This window comes from Rattus rattus, chromosome 1, assembly GCF_011064425.1.
Source record: "Rattus rattus isolate New Zealand chromosome 1, Rrattus_CSIRO_v1, whole genome shotgun sequence".
Classification (NCBI taxonomy): Eukaryota; Metazoa; Chordata; class Mammalia; order Rodentia; family Muridae; genus Rattus; species Rattus rattus.
In genome coordinates this window covers 131,265,166-131,277,991 of record NC_046154.1, presented here as the reverse complement: position 1 = coordinate 131,277,991, position 12,826 = coordinate 131,265,166, and positions in this window count along the sequence as shown.

Below are 12,826 nucleotides of genomic sequence, written 5' to 3'. Positions count from 1 at the left end.
TTTTAATCACTGAGTGACATTACACAGTGGAAGGCACCACTAGCTGATTAGCTGCTTGCCCACCGAAGGATGTCCAGGCTGCTTCCAGTTGGAGCTATTCTGAATAAAGCTGCTATGAGCATTAACGTATAGGCCTTATGTAACCATACGTTTGGTATCTCTGGGGTAAATGCACAACAATGTGATTTTAGGTGATATTTTTAGAGTACGTATCTTTGTAAGATGTGACAGAGCTATTTAAAGTCACCACCCTTTCACAGCTTATCGAAGGAGGCTCCAGCAGTAAGAAGTTTGAAGCAAACTGGTGTACCCCAAAGTTTGCCTCAGACTGAATGATCTGCTTTTGTTAAGCAGGAAGTTATCTTTTCTCATCACCATCGCTACTCATGCATTAAAATGTGAGCAACCATTCTTGCATTGCATTTCCTTATTATTTACAACCTTGGCCCTAGGAGGTCTCAAGCTCCCATTTAATTGTCAATCTTTTTAATATTTGTTATCTTCGAAAGACACCAGCTTCAGCTCTTGTTGTCAAGGACATTTACTGATATTTTTTAACACACACTGTTGACATTGCATCTACTGATTGTTGTACGTATTGCATTAATTCTTCATTCTATAGAAAGTTGGGCTTTTTACCCTGAATTGTTTTTCCCTCTATGTTCAATTGAAACCCAATGTGAACTCTTAATTTTTGCCACACAGGAAACTTTAAACCAGCTCTGGTTAGGTTGGTAGAGAGAGATGATTTTTGTTTTCTTTTTTAAAAACCTTTTTTAAAAAAGAATCATTTATTTTATGTATGAGTACATACACCAGAATATATGTTTTCTTTATTAGATATATTTCTTTACTTACATTTCAAACGTTATTTCTCTTCCTGGTTACCTGTCCATAAGTCCCCCATTCCCTCTCCTCCCCCTTCCCATACAGGTATTCCCCATATGCATCCACCTACTGCCTCCCTCCCATATTCCCCTGCACTGGGGGTCCAACTTTGGCAGGACAAGGGCTTCCCCTTCCCCTGGTGCCCCAACAAGGCCACACATGCAGTTGGAGCCCTGGGTCAGTCCATGTATAGTCTTTCCGTAGTGGTTAGGTTCCTGGAAGCTCTGGTTGGTTGGCATTGTTGTTCTTATGGGGTTGCAAGCTCCTTCAATTCTTTCAATACTTTCTCTAATTCCCCCCAGGGGGTCCTGTTCTCAGTTCAGTGATTTGCTGCTAGCATTGACCTCTGTATTGGACATGCTCTGGATGTGTCTCTCAGGAGAGATCTGTATCTGGTCCCTTTCAGCATGTATTTTTTTAGCTTCATCAATCTTATCTAGTTTTGGTGGCTGTATATATATGGGCCACATGTGGGGCAGGCTCTGAATGACCATTCCTCGAGTCGATGCTCTAAACTTTGCTTCCATATCCTCTCCTATGGATATTTGCATCTTGGGTAATTCGAGCTTTTTGGCTAATATTCACTTATCAATGAGTGCATACTAAGTGTGTTTTTCTGTGATTGAGTTACTTCACTCAGGATGATACTTTCTAGTTCATTCCATTTGCCTATGAGTTTCATGAAGTCATTGATTTTGATAGCTGAGTAGTACTCCATTGTGTAGATGTACCACATATTTGAATCCATTCCTCTGTTGAAGGGCATCTGGGTTCTTTCCAGCTTCTGAACATAGTGGAGCATGTGTCTTTGTTGTATGTTGGAGCATCTTTTGGGTATATGCCCAGGAGAGGTCATATAAGCTGGGTGCTAAGGTAGTGGAATGTCCAGTTTTCTGAGGAACCTTCAGACTGATTTCCAGAATGGTTATACCAGTTTGCAATCCCACCAACATTGGAGGAGTGTTCCTCTTTCTCCACATCCTTGCCAGCATCTGCTGTCACCTGAGTTTTTGATCTTAGCCATTCTGACTGGTGGAATCTCAGGGTTGTTTTGATTTGCATTTTCCTGATGACTAAGGATGTTGAACATTTCTTTAGGTGCTTTTTGGCCATTCAATAATCCTCAGCTGAGAATGTTTTGTTTAGCTCTGTACCCCTTTTTTGGTAGGGTTATTTGGCTCTATGGAGTCCAACTTCTTGAGTTCTTTGTATATTTTGGATATTAGCCCTCTATCAGATGTAGGATTCGTAAAGATCCTTCACCAATCTGTTGGTTGCCGTTTTGTCATAATGATAGTGTCTTTACCTTACAGAAGCTTTGCAGTTTTATGAGGTCCCATTTGTCTATTCTTGATCTTAGAGCATAAGCCCTTGGTGTTTTGTTCAGAAAAATTTCCCCAGCTCCCACGTGTTCAAGACTCTTCCCAACTTTTTCTTCTATTAGTTTCAGTGTATCCGGTTTGATGTGGAGGCCCTTGATCTACTTGGACTTAAGCTTTGTACAGGGTTGTAAGAATGAATCAATTTGCATTCTTCTACAATGCTGACCTCCAATTGAACCAGCACTATTTGTTGAAAATGTTTTCTTCCATTGGATGGTTTTATCGCCTTTGTCAAAGATCAAGTGTCTATAGTTGTATGGGTTCATTTCTGGGTCTTCAATTCTGTTCCACTGATCTATCTGCCTGTCTCTGTACCAATACCATGCAGTTTTTATGACTATTGCTCTGTAATATTGCTTGAAGTCAGGGATGGTGATTCCCCCAGAAATTTTTTATTGTTGAGTATAGTTTTTTGATATCCTGGGTTTTTTGTTATTCCAATGAATTTGCAAATTGCTCTTTCTATCTCTATAAAGAATTTAGTAGGAATTTTGATGGGGATTTTGATGGGAATCTGTAGATTGCTTTTGGCAAAACGGCCATCTTTACTATATTAATCCTGCCAATCTATGAGCATGGAAGATCTTTCCATCTTCTGAGATCTTCCTCAATTTCTTTCTTCAGAGACTTGAAGTTCTTGTCATACAGATCTTTCACTTGCTTGGTTAAAGTCACACCAAGGTATTTTATATTATTTTGGACCATTGTGAAGGGTGTCCTTTCCCTAATTTCTTTCTCATCCTGACACAGGCTTTTGATTCAGATCTTGAGGAATAGTCATTATCAAGAGCTTAGGCCTAGGCATGGTGGTACATACCTTTAAATCCAGGAGACAAAGGCAAGCAGATTTCTGAGTTCAAGTCTAGTCTGGAATAGAGCAAGTTCTAGGTGGAGAAAAATTTATGTCCAGGTATGGTGGTACATACCTTTAATCCCAGCATTCAGGGGACAGAGCTATACAGATCTCTGAGTTTAAGGTCTGTCTCCAGTTCCAGGACAGCCGAGCTTAGGCAGCGAAGGAATTGGAAAACAGAAGGCTGCTGATAATATAATTGAACAATGTGGCCATGACACAGCTCCAGCAAGCAGCAGAACTTAGCAGCTTTGGCTCTGCCTTTAGAGTCAAGGGGCTCAGATCACAAAATGCTGATTTATAGAAGAATCAAAAGGGAACATGGGGTACCCATGATTGAATTGAAATGTAATTCCTAAGGATATAACTTACACAAAATAAAAGACTCAGCTTTGGTGTGTAAGAGAGCACTATCTCGAGCAGAACACAGAGCTGTCGGCTTGCAGCCATCACTTGACTTTGAATCATTCATCCACCACTCCCAAACATCCCTTCCTCAGGATCCCTGACCACGTTGAGTCTGTTCCTCAGCAACTGTGCATAGAGGAATAATCCAGTACACCGTGCAGAGTGATTGTGTGCACTCACTGCTACCTTATTTACGTCATCCTTATACGCTTAGCCAGCAGCTGGCCTTTGTGAAGCTTTCCATCCCTCTGAGGCATGTTATTACACGCATAGTGCACTGGACGCTGAAGGCTGTCTCTTCAACCCCTGCTCTGCTGAACTCCTTTGCTGCCCTCAACTGACATGTTGATATGATTGTGGAGACTCTTCTGACATTTAAAAAAATAAAATTAACTCCAGAACTAAGTCATGTCATAAAATCTCTTGAGCTTACTTTTTAACTTAAAAAAATTTTTAGCACTGTAGCCTATATATTAATGCTTAAACTTTTTTTTGATGGTGGTAAAAAGCTAGTACATTCTAATATTGTATTAAAACACTTACGAATATGGGCTGAAGAGATGCCTTCAGGTTTAGAGTTCTTGCTACTGTTATAGAAGATATCTGAGTTAGGCTCCCAGTGCTCATAACTGACTGAAACTCCAGCTCCAGCGGCCCTATTCTAGACACCCCAACAATGCACCAACGCACTCAAAAAAATAAAGTAAAATACTCAGGGCTATTAGTGAAAAGAAACTAGGTTATATATACAGAAATCAAGTTTTTGGGGAATTACTTATAACTGGTTTAAAGGAAAATTATGTGTTCCATATAACTACATTTTAGATCGATCGTTACTATCAAACACAAGTATGTCTGCATCAAATAGACTAAAGGTTTGATACCAAGTGTCAATCATTGCCTTTGTTTGTTTCTCGACTTTTCCATATTCTTCAAATTTTTCTCTCTTTGAACACTTTTATAACCATTCAGAATACTTTGAAAAGCCAGTCACAGGCTGTATACTTTTTATTTTCCTGTTTACCTAAAAAATGTCCCATGCAAGCTATTATTAAATTAATCTTAGTCACTGTCACATGAAGTTGGGAGAAGGGAAGGAGTTTTGTGTGGCGTTTCCCCTTTGTCTTGCCTTCTGAAAAATTGCTTCAAAGACTAGCCTTCCATTTTGTTCCGCTTTCTTCCTACACCTGACAATTCAGCTCATGTGCCTCTCCCTGCTCTCCCTATGCTGTAGCAGCCTGTGTTCTCGGGAACAGAATGCGGTATGCACTGAGATAGGAGATCCACTGTCCTCAGTCTCTGTAGCATGTACGATTATCAGTAGTCTCCTGTCTGGTGACCTGGAATGGCTCAGCTAGGATGAATAATTCACCACATAATCTCCTTCGGTGAGCTATGTAGCTCCCATTCCTTAAAATTCAATTCTTTTTATTTTTACAAATGAAAAGAACTGTGAATGAACAAGCTTCAGCTTTCATTACATGTATACTTCCTGCAGATTTTTGGGCTATATAAACATGCAAGTGAGTGCTCTTCTCTTTATTGAGCCAAATAGATGTGAAGATGAGAGCTGTCTCTCCTTATCCACTTGGTTTTCTCCGTGCAATTCATCTAGCTGTATCCCTGTCCTCTCTATTTGATGTAACGATTGCTATGTGAGACATTGTTTATGTGAGGCCAACAGAATGAGGTATACTTGAGGACTGTGATGCTTAAGACAGTGTGGTACTGTGTGTGTGTGTCTGTGTGTGTGTGTGTGTGTGTGTGTGTGTGTGTGTGTGTGTGTGTTGAGGATGATGCTGAATCTGAATACAAAGTATGTTTTTAAAAATCATCCTGAGTGGAAACCTTGTGAGCCAGTTTTCCAGTTAAAAACAAAGTCTTAAGTTATCGTTTTCTGAGGGAGCAGTTTAATCAAGAACTCAGAGATGGCGGGGGTCCTCTGTGTGAAGCATTGGAAAAAAAAAATCTCTATGAGGTTTAGAGCAATTTCCTTGCTTTTAATCTGGAGTGCAGAGCGTTCCCAATCACCCTTGCGTCACAGTTGGGAGTTTTCCTTGGAGTCTTTTATAGATTGTGGAAGGAATGATAAAATGGCTGTTATCAGGCTGTGTGGAGAGCTGCCTCTTACCTCATCACAATAGGACAGCTGCTGAATAATAAAGGTCTTAAGGGATGGGTCATTCCATCCAGCCCAAGAGAGTGCAGGCTCTAATTGCTGCATGGGAGACAAGAGGCTCTATGACATTTCTGGCTTCTCTGCTTGAGACCCTTGAAAGGGGTTTCACGTCTGTGTGCATAAATATTGATATTTAGGCAAACAAGGTGGGTAGCAGGTGGAAGATCATAGGGATTTTTGTTTGTTTGTTTTCAAAATATAAGATACCATTATGTAAGAATTGTTTTGCAAATTCCACCTTGCACTTTTCTTGAACCACACAATCTGCAACGATGGTTCACCTGCCAATCAACAGTATAGACATAAACGGAACATATGCAAAGATGGACGGACAACCCTTTTCGTTACTGAGTTTTCACAGTCAGAAAACAGGAGCTCCCTCAAGTGATCTCCTTAGATGGCATCTGAAATCTTCTGGAACCTTAGAGCTTCAATTCTTCTCTGGATTAGCACAAGGCAAAGGCTTTCTGGGCACTGAAGGATAACGTGTTTAACTTAGGTGGGCAGACAAATTGCATACTAGTGCAATAAAAGCACTAATTGAAAACAATCTCAGGGGATGAGAAAGCCTTATTTTTGCGAAGTCGTCATTCTTGTCTATAATTTCAATGATCAAAATGAAATACGTTTAGTACAAAATATTCTGAAAAAATAAAAATGTAGCTGAATTGTAACATGAGTATCTCATGGTGATTCTTGTTAACATCTTGACCTTCAGTCTTCCATACTGTTGCATATACATACGTAATCCATCACTTTACATACTTACAATTTTTATAATAACAAGATCCTCACATTTATATTATTTAACACTCTGTGACTTTCACCCAATACTATGCCACCATCATTTTATGGAAAAACACATTAAGTACATGTAAATAATTTTAAATAATTTTAAATGATGTATGTAAATATGTGTCCAAATGTGGGTTTGTGCATCTGAGTGGAGTGTCTGATGAGACCAGAAAAGGTGTTAGCTATGGAGTGGGAGTGACAGGCGTTGTGAGCTGCCCCATGAACTCGTGTCCTCTACAAGAGTGGCACATGCTTTGGACTGCTGAGCCATGTCCCCAGTCCTCATACACAGATGTTTGTGACAGTCACACAGCACTCAGTTATAAAATTCACCATGTGTAAATGTAATTTTTAGGGGGTTTTCCTAAACTCCTTTGGCGCTCAAGTAATTGCAAGGCATTTCTAAGCCCACTCTAGCGCAGTTGTTTTTATGAAAAAGTTGCTAGCACTAAGCGGGGCAGGTTCTGAGCTATTCTAACCTGACTAGGCTGCTACTACCCAACCACGTCCTGTTACTTGCCATCTGCTCTTGCCTCACTCTGGTTCATGTGTGTCCTCATGGCTGCTCTCTCATTGAAATTTCATGGTCATTCATCCTGGTCCTTCCGACTTCTCTTTACTTCTTCCTCCTTCTCTCTCTTCTTTCTTTTCTCCTCTCTCCTCTTTTCTCCCTCTCTGGGACACCTTGACTGGGATCGGAAGTCCCACCCTATTCTCTTCTCCCCAGTCAATTGGCTGATCAGCTCTTCATTAATCAATCAAAAGTGGCAGAAAGAAATTTTTACCTAACATTGAGACTGGCGATGCTTGACCGTACTGTCCTCTGGACTGCAACCAGATGTCTGGGCATAGAAAGCAGCATCTGAATATTCAGTGCATAAAACTAACCCCCCACCTTGGTCATTTTTATATCAAAGGACTTTTGGTTTGTTTCTACTATTTTATTTTTAAAACAAATGCCCGTGATGAATTCTTCTGCTGTGTTTTTGTTTTCTATTTGATTAATTATGCTAGGAAATAGTTTTCTCATATAAGTTGATATTTTAGTCAACCTTTTAGAGAAAGATTTAAAATCAGTTCACTTATCAGTAATGTATAGAAAAGACAGTTTTGTCAGCAGCTCTTGACAGTTTTAAGTATTGTGTTTGTCAAACTATATTAATTTTCTGAAAACGAATTTTGTTTTCTGATTTACATTTACTACTTATAAGTTTAATACCCTTTATGTGTTAACTTGCATATAATTCATATTATTTTTAAATAATTTAACTTATTCTGTGTATGCATGCTTTTCCTTTTATGTGTACACCATGAGCATTATTATAGAGGGAAGAAGAGGGTGTCAGATCTCCTGGAATTGGAGGTACACATGGTTGTGAATCATTATGTGGGTGCTGGGAATTGAACCTGGATCCTCTGGAAGACCAGTTGCTGCTCTTAACAACTGAGCAATCTATCCAGCCCCTGCATGCACATTCATTCATTACTATCTGCTTCCTTATGACTTGCTCCTCCCACCCCCGCCTTGGGAATGTTACATTTTCTTTACTGAATTTTAAGTTTTTTATGTGTTAAATTTATTGATACTTTTGCCCCTATAATTTTTAACATATATACCAATCATCAATTATTTTTGAAAAGTTAATTAATAATATTTTGAATTAGATAGATACCGTAAGAGTGAGAGTATAGGAGAAGTGGTCAGAGGTAGGGAGGAGGACTGGAGGAAGATAGAAAAATATAATCGTTACACACACACACACACACACACACACACACACACACACACACTAATGGAAATCATAATTTTGCATGGTAGTGAAATTAAAACTTCATTCTTTCTCCAAATGATATGCAATCAAACAGGTGTCAATTCCCTCTGTTTAATCCATCTTTGATATAATTCCTGAATGTAAACCTCATTTATTTAATTTATAGTTTCTTCTAATATTTTTCTTATTTTAATCTTGAAGTAGATTTCGTGGAATCAAGAGTGAGTTAGGAATCTAATCCTTTCTCTTTAATGTTCTCCATACTCACTTACTGAATTTTCTATTGTTCATTACTGTTTTGAGGTGCTTCATCAGTTTATGTATTTTGATACATACTGAGTATATGCATATATTTGTTTTCTGTGAACCCATCTTCTCTGTTGCAAGCACAGTGGCCTTTCAAGAGCATTAACAACATACACTGGGTCATGGGAATGCATGCTGTGCTGTCTTTTAGCCATGTGCCACATCAAATTCCCATAGAAACAAGGTACACATTGTAGGGCTTAAGGAACTTAATATAGCCTTCATGCTTATAGTATGTACACACAGGCACGTGCCCTTGCTGTCTCCTAGATGACTCATGCATTGATTTCTCCCTGTTTAAAAAGAAAACGTAATGCCTACCTCACAGGGTCGTCACAAACAAAATAAAAAAGTAAAGACTATTCATGGGGGCTAGAGAACAGAGGAATCCTATAGAAAATATCAGCTTCTAATGTGAAGACACTCAGGATTTGATTCTACTCATCCATTCTTTCAGACATAAATGGTAATTCATTAAGGATAAGGTGATGGTCACATCCTAACTCTTACAGGACTGACGTAGTGGGTATGGAACAGGCGACTCGTAAGACAGAAGCTCAGGGAAGGAGTGACCTAGTGTAGTCATTGCTTCTCAGCTTTGTGCGGTCTTGCCGCTCTGATTTCAAATACCAAGTCACACCCTGTAAGCATGGTCAGAGTGCTATTTAACCTGAGAAGATATGCAGCCCTAGTTACATAGGCATTACTCTGGATCTCTGGATTCACATGCTCTGTCTAGACTCTTTTTATTTGGATGGTCACTTTGAAAGAGTAGTAAAAGTCTCACTTCCAGTTGTCTTTTAGCTATCAGACACTATAATGCCTAGGTTTTCCAGAAGAAATGGGCAGCACACATTGTAGGTGTTTGAATGAGTTGCCTCTTACCTGCTATCTTTTTCTGATGAAGTCTGACTCATATAATTGGTTTATGAGTATGGATTCATCCAGATAGTAAGACTTTCCTTTAATATCCTATGCATCCCTAAAACAACTTGGTGTGTATTAGTTCTTCTGACTCCTTTCTATCCTCAGCCCATATATGTTTTATGCTGGCTTCTCATGACTGGATTAAGTTTCCATGCACTCTAAAGCAGAAAAGTTCCTTCAGTAGCAGGGAAGGAATCCTTATTTTTTTTTAATAACATGTCTTTCATTTGTTCACTGTTGGATAAACTAACAAATTCACAACCTTCCTTTTGTTACTACACACATGCCTCTCCTATTAGTACATTTTCCCTTTATGCTTGTTTTCAAATACAATAGATCAGATTATGTCTCTTCTCTCTCTCTTCTCTCCCTGTGTTGTATGAGTGTTTGTGTACTCATGTATGTGTGAATGCCATTAAAACATATGCATATATATGGTGGCACTTTTTAATTTTTTAAGTCAATAACTCTATTAATAAGAGACTGAGTGTTTGAATACTTAGTATTCTCCATCTGGGATAAGTGGAGACCATGTAGTATGGTATTAATGTGCGTATAATGCAAGGGCATGTGTAGGCCAAAGGTCAGAGGTCAGCATTAGATTTCTTCCATTATCACTTGACAGAGCCTAGAGCTCACTGGACTAGCTGTCCAGAAAACTCTAGAAACCCACTTCTCTCTGCATCTCTGTGCAACAGTGGCCTGCCTCCATGCCTAGCTTACTACACGGGTGCTGGGGATTTGAACTTAGGTTCTGATGCTTGCATGGTAAATGGTTTACCAACGGAGCCATCTCCACTGCCCTAAGTTAAGCTTTGCATTTCTCACATTTCTGTCCTTAGTTTTAGACTTGCTGGGCTCTTAAATCTGTGCAGCAACACATTCACACTGCAAATCCTGGCACCGCTAAGTGTGCTTATGTCTTCAATACTGAATTCTATACTCTCAGTTTCACCAGGAGTATGTTTTCTGACCTTGTCTCCAAATCAGAACCTAGACAGCTGAGCACAGTGACTTCTTAAATGCAACAGAAAGGAATTGTGTGCTGTCTTCTTAGCTCCATTTTCCTGGGGTGACATAAAACAAGGCAGTTATAGTTTTTACATTTAATGTTATTCACATATATATCTATATATCAATAAATAACAGACTTTATTGTTCTAAACTGCTGTTTAAAGACACAAGCAATCCTGAGCCATTACCTATATATATTTTTATCACCCACTATTCATTATAATGCCTTTGTGTTCTGTCATTGTTATCAGAGGCAGGCAGTATTTATTAGGATCTATTGGATGTGTGACATTGGGATAGTTACCGCCAAGGGCACTTATTCAGAATGAAGCATTACAAGAGAGGAGTAAGACTATTTTTCTCTGTAGTCCGCCACTCTATCTTCTCTGTGCTTTAGACTCATTCATAATCCCGTCATTTCTTTTAGGCTGCCAACCAAATAGGAGTTCACTCATCGTGTGCATTCAGTCGGCTTCAGTGCGAGATGAGCTCAAGGTAGATTTGCAAATGTCACACATTTAAACTGTAAAAGTGGGAAGGAAGAAAGGTCTGCAACTTGCACCACTGATTGGAACACAGCAAAAGTATCTGAAAAGGGGGAAATTCCCTGTGTGCATAGTTGGCATATGTTTTATGTGCACTTAGATGGCATATGTTTCATATGTACTTAGTCGGCACAAATGCTTCTGCCTTCAACCCCAATATTTAACACCTTGAACTTAATATTTCTTATAAATATTTATAGGCTTGTCTTCCAAAATAACCCAACTTACCTCATCATATGTGGCATGCTTGGAATTCTGGGAAGTCCTCTAGGTTTGTCTCAGGGCTCTTTTTGACGTTTTGAGTGTTAGTCGGTATAAATTTTGTGCTCTTAATTTCCTTAATCTTTGGACTCAGTAATTACCACGAGTTTCAAAGTTTAAGGCAGCTCGTCACTACCTCAAATGAACCCAAGGTATCTACATGGGAGTCCTATGTCCTTTGACCCTATTCTCTCTTGGTCTCTGGGTATTTGTTGTTACAGGATGGAACTTGATAGACAGGTGACAAATCTCTGCTGCTTTGAATGAGTAGTCCCCAAAGGCCTGTACAGCTAAGGCTTGGTCCTCAGAGTATTACTCTTTGGAGGAGGTTGTAGCTTTTAATGTCATGGGTGGCATTAATGGAAGGTCACTAGCTCCCTCTGTAGTCCCTCTTGCTTCTTGGTAATGAGGCCAATGGTTTTGCTCTGCATTATGCTCTTGCCTCACCTTGTATGGTGTGTTGCCTCAAGGAACTCTGGCTTCCTCAGCTGGGAGGCTCTTAGTCTATGAGCTCAACTAAAGGATTTCTCTTCAGAAGTTGATCAGTTCTGGCATTTTCTTTGAGCAACAGAAAAATGTTTACAATCTCTGGTAATCTTGATGCTGTTTTAGCGTAAGAATGGTACGAGTCATTTTGTTTAATACTCTGCTCAAGGTTTCTTAGAATTAGAAGCTTCCCGTGTGGAAGGTTTCCATGTAATGTCCTTGGTCAGGGACAAGGGTTCACAGCATATGACACAGGGAAGGAAAACAAATCATTGAACATGGAATTTCAGAGTAATGTCTTCATAATAACCATTACGTGGTGGTTAGAACTGTCTGTGCATAGACTTCTTCTAGTTTACATAACATAGAGATAATCATGGTGTCTATCTAGCATGATGTTGCATGTTTCCCATATATGTCCTGTTTAGAGGAGATACAGTGGCCTTGCTTGGGGAGAGATCCTGAGGAATGTGACAGCCAGACAGACCTCTGGTGGCATTTCATCTCAACTTCTCTTATTGGCTCAGTAATAAGCATGACCAGCAGGCTCTCCTTACTGAATGGGGGTCTGTGGTGCTTGAACTCTAGCCAGGAAGAACCAAACAAACAAGCTATATCAGCAGAAAGAATTTAGCATTAGGAAGCTTTAACTTATAAAAATTTCCATTAAACTGGAAAGAGGGAGGCGATAAAGATCATACAAATGACAGGCACCATGTGAAGGTACATCAAGAAGTAGCTACTATGACCTTTATGGCAGGGGGGAAACAAAAGGAAAATTTGCAATGATTAAAAGGAACATTGGGGTAAAGAGTTCAGTATAGAGCTGGGCTACAGAAGGTAGGGTGGTGTCTTCTAGGGACAGCCCAACTGAGCCAACTCTTTATTAGAAAAACTATACCTTGGCATACTATTTCTACTTGGTGAAAAGAGGTAAGGTAGGCTGGAAGAAACTCTCACTTCCTCAGCTGGGAGATGACCCCATAAGGATGTTGAATAGGCAGTCCAGA